This window comes from Heterodontus francisci, unplaced genomic scaffold, assembly GCF_036365525.1.
Source record: "Heterodontus francisci isolate sHetFra1 unplaced genomic scaffold, sHetFra1.hap1 HAP1_SCAFFOLD_216, whole genome shotgun sequence".
In the NCBI taxonomy this organism is placed as follows: domain Eukaryota; kingdom Metazoa; phylum Chordata; class Chondrichthyes; order Heterodontiformes; family Heterodontidae; genus Heterodontus; species Heterodontus francisci.
In genome coordinates, this window is record NW_027140566.1 from 2,791,401 (window position 1) to 2,796,664 (window position 5,264).

Here is a 5,264-nt window from a genome sequence, read left to right on the forward strand (position 1 = left end):
GGTCGCCCATTTTAGACAGAGATGATGAGAATTTATTTTCTCTCAGAGGTCCGTGAAACGTTGGAACTCTCTTCCTCAAAAGGTTGTGGAAGCAGAGTATTTAAATATTTTAAGGCAGAGGTCGATATATTCTTGATAAGGATGGGTGTGAAAGGCTATTTGCGGTAGGCAGGATTGTGGAGTTGAGGTTACAATGAGATCAGCCATGATATTATTGAATGATGGAGCAGACTCGAGGCATCAAATGGCCTACACCTGATCCTAATTCACATGTTTTATGTATGTTGCTGCAATGCTGAACTGCCTCTACATTCGGCTGACCTAGATATCTATCATCACCATCAACCTCTCCTCGTGTAGGTACAATACAGAACACCCTCTATAGTACCCTGGCAGTGAAACCACACTTTCGGCCAAGTGTCAGCATCGAGCACTCCCTAGCTCGGCACAATACAGTGCTCCCTCTACAATACCCTGAAAATGAACCCCAAGTATATACCCAGTGTCAGCATTGAACACTGCCCGTGTCGGAACAATGCAGAGCTCCCTCTACATTTCCCTGACAGTGAAACGCCACTATATACCTAGTGTCAGCAATGAACACTCCAGTGAATGTTGATAGGGAATGTGAGCACCGTGAGAATGCTGAAAGGGAATGTGAGCGCCGTGTGAATGCTGACAGGGAATGTGAGCACCGTGTGAATACCGACTGGGAATGTGAGCACCGTGTGAATGCTGACAGGGAATGTGAGCACCGTGTGAATTCTGACAGGGAATGTGAGCACCATGTGAATGCTGACAGGGAATGTGAGCACCGTGTGAATGCTGACAGGGAATGTGAGCACCGTGTGAATTCTGACAGGGAATGTGAGCACCGTGTGAATGCTGACAGGGAATGTGAGCACCGTGTGAATACTGACAGGGAATGTGTGCACCGTGTGAATGCTGACAGGGAATGTGAGCACCGTGTGAATTCTGACAGGGAATGTGAGCACCATGTGAATGCTGACAGGGAATGTGAGCACCGTGTGAATGCTGACAGGGAATGTGATCACCGTGTGAATTCTGACAGGGAATGTGAGCACCGTGTGAATGCTGACAGGGAATGTGAGCACCGTGTGAATACTGACAGGGAATGTGTGCACCGTGTGAAGGCTGACAGGGAATGTGAGCACCGTGTGAATGCTAACAGGGAACGTGAGCACATGTAAATACTGACAGGGAATGTGAGCACCGTGTGAATGCTGCAGGGAATATGGGCACCATGTGAATGCTGACAGGGAATGTGAGCACCGTGTGAATGCTGCAGGGAGTATGGGCACCGTGTGAATGCTGACAGGAATATGGGCACCGTGTGAATTCTGACAGGGAATGTGAGCACCGTGTGAATTCTGACAGGGAATGTGAGCACCGTGTGAATTCTGACAGGGAATGTGAGCACCGTGTGAATACTGCAGGGAATGTGAGCACCGTGTGAATTCTGACAGGGAATGTGAGCACCGTGTGAATGCTGACAGGGAATGTGAGCACCGTGTGAATACTGCAGGGAATGTGAGCACTGTGTGAATGCTGACAGGGAATATGAGCACTGTGTGAATACTGACAGGGAATGTGAGCACCATGTGAATACTGACAGGGAATGTGAGCACCGTGTAAATACTGACAGGGAATATGAGCACCGTGTGAATGCTGACAGGGAATGTGAGCACCGTGTGAATACTGACAGGGAATGTGAGCACTGTGTGAATGCTGACAGGGAATGTGAGCACCGTGTGAATACTGACAGGGAATGTGAGCACCGTGTGAATGCTGACAGGGAATCTGAGCACCGTGTGATTGCTGCAGGGAATATGAGCACCGTGTGAATACTGACAGGGAATGTGAGCACCGTGTGAATACTGACAGGGAATGTGAGCACCGTGTGAATACTGACAGGGAATGTGAGCACCGTGTGAATGCTGACAGGGAATGTGAGCACCGTGTGAATGCTGACAGGAATATGGGCACCGTGTGAATGCTGACAGGGAATGTGAGCACCGTGTGAATGCTGCACGGAATGTGAGCACCTTGTGAATGCTGACAGGGAATGTGAGCACCGTGTGAATACTGACAGGAAATGTGAGCAACGTGTGAATGCTGACAGGGAATGTGAGCACCGTGTGAATGCTGACAGGGAATGTGAGCATCGTGTGAATGCTGCACGGAATGTGAGCACCTTGTGAATGCTGACAGGGAATGTGAGCACCGTGTGAATACTGACAGGAAATGTGAGCAACGTGTGAATGCTGACATGGAATGTGAGCACCGTGTGAATGCTGACAGGGAATGTGAGCATCGTGTGAATGCTGACAGGGAATGTGAGCACCGTGTGAATGCTGACAGGGAATGTGAGCATTGTGTGAATGCTGACAGGGAATGTGAGCATCGTGTGAATGCTGACAGGGAATGTAAGCACCGTGTGAATACTGACAGGGAATATGAGCACCGTGTGAATGCTGACAGGAATATGGGCACCGTGTGAATGCTGACAGGGAATGTGAGCACCGTGTGAATGCTGCACAGAATGTGAGCACCGTGTGAATACTGACAGGGAATGTGAGCACCGTGTGAATGCTGACAGGGAATGTGAGCACCGTGTGAATACTGACAGGGAATATGAGCGCCGTGTGAATGCTGACAGGGAATGTGAGCACCGTGTAAATACTGACAGGGAATATGAGCACCGTGTGAATGCTGACAGGGAATGTGAGCACCGTGTGAATGCTGACAGTGAATGTGAGCAGCGTGTGAATACTGACAGGGAATATGAGCACCGTGTGAATACTGACAGGGAATGTGAGCACCGTGTGAATACTGACAGGGAATGTGAGCACCGTGTGAATGCTGACAGGGAATGTGAGCACCGTGTGAATACTGACAGGGAATATGAGCACCGTGTGAATGCTGACAGGGAATGTGAGCACCGTGTGAATGCTGACAGTGAATGTGAGCAGCGTGTGAATACTGACAGGGAATATGAGCACCGTGTGAATACTGACAGGGAATGTGAGCACCGTGTGAATACTGACAGGGAATGTGAGCACCGTGTGAATGCTGACATGGAATGTAAGCACCGTGTGAATTCTGACAGGGAATGTGAGCACCGTGTGAATGCTGACAGGGAATGTGAGCACCGTGTGAATGCTGACAGGAAATGTGAGCACCGTGTGAATGCTGACAGGGAATGTGAGCACCGTGTGAATTCTGACAGGGAATGTGAGCACCGTGTGAATGCTGACAGGGAATGAGAGCACCGTGTGAATGCTGACAGGGAATGCGTGCACCGTGTGAATGCTGACAGGGAATGTGAGCACCGTGTGAATACTGACAGGGAATGTGTGCACCGTGTGAAGGCTGACAGGGAATGTGAGCACCGTGTAAATGCTAACAGGGAATGTGAGGACATGTTAATACTGACAGGGAATGTGAGCACCGTGTGAATGCTGCAGAGAATATGGGCACCGTGTGAATGCTGACACGAATATGGGCACCGTGTGAATGCTGGCAGGGAATGTGAGCACCGTGTGAATGCTGCAGGGATTATGGGCACCGTGTGAATGCTGACAGGAATATGGGCACCGTGTGAATTCTGACAGGGCATGTGAGCACCGTGTGAATTCTGACAGGGAATGTGAGCACCGTGTGAATTCTGACAGGGCATGTGAGCACCGTGTGAATACTAACAGGGAATGTGAGCACCGTGTGAATTCTGACAGGGCATGTGAGCACCGTGTGAATACTGACAGGGAATGTGAGCACCGTGTGAATTCTGACAGGGAATGTGAGCACCGTGTGAATTCTGACAGGGAATGTGAGCACCGTGTGAATTCTGACAGGGAATGTGAGCACCGTTTGAATTCTGACAGGGAATGTGAGAACGGTGTGAATACTGCAGGGAATGTGAGCACCGTGTGAATACTGCAGGGAATGTGAGCACCGTGTGAATGCTGACAGGGAATGTGAGCACCGTGTGAATGCTGACAGGGAATGTGAGCACCGTGTGAATACTGCAGGGAATGTGAGCACCGTGTGAATGCTGACAGGGAATGTGAGCACCGTGTAAATACTGACAGGGAATGTGAGCACCGTGTGAATGCTCACAGGGAATGTGAGCACCGTGTGAATGCTGACAGGGAATGTGAGCACTGTGTGAATGCTGCAGGGAATGTGAGCACCGTGTGAATGCTGACAGGAATAGGGGCACCATGTGAATTCTGACAGGGAATATGGGCGCCGTGTGAATGCTGCAGGGAACATGGGCACCGTGTGAATGCTGACAGGAATATGGGCACCATGTGAATGCTGACAGAGAGCGTCATGTGAATGCTGAGAGTAAATGCTGCTTCTCAAAGCTCTCCCATTGAGTGGCTGGAGAGATAAAAATGCAGCTATATGTGTCACAGGGTTAGAACCTATGAATTAGTGTCTCAAACAATACCCAGTTAAAGGAAGAACCATCACCTTGTGTCACAGCGAGAGTGCAAGGGTAGCTGGGTAATAATCACATGACGTGTCCCTCCGTGGCGCGCTTTCAAACCAGTAGCCTTCCGACACAGGAGCTCAATTAAATAGTGAAGGCGGAGCGGCCACCCCCGATGATGTGAAGGCCGGCCGCCAAATCCCCGTCAACGGCATCCAGCGCCACCACACAGGCCCTGGCACCATTTTTAATGAGCTTCAATCTTTGTGCCGGAATGGAATATATTGGTATGGTTCTGAATGAATACTTTGTGTCTGTCTTTAAAAAAGAGGTGGGGGGGGGCGGGGGGAGGCGGGTGATGCAGATCCTCTAGTTAAGGAGAAAGACTGTAAATTATTGGAGGTGATGAACATAGGGAGAGAGGAAATGTTAATGGGATTAGCATCCTTGAAGGTTGATAAATCCCCAGGGTCAGATGAAATGCCACCGAGGCTGTTAAAAGAAGCAAGGGAGGAAATATCAGAGAGACTGACTATCCTGTCCTCACTGGATACAGGTGTGGTGCTGGAGGATTGGAGAACTGGTAATGTGTACCTCTGTTTAAAAATGGAGTGAACAACAGACCAAATAATTACAGGCCAGTCAGTCTAACCTCAGTAGTGGACAAATTATTGGAATCTATTCTGAGACAGGATAAACTGACACTGAGAAAGGCTAACCTTAATCAAGGATAGTCAGCATGGCTTTGTTAAGGGTAGATCTTTTTGAGCTACTTGATTGAATTTTTTGAAGAAATTCGAAGGAA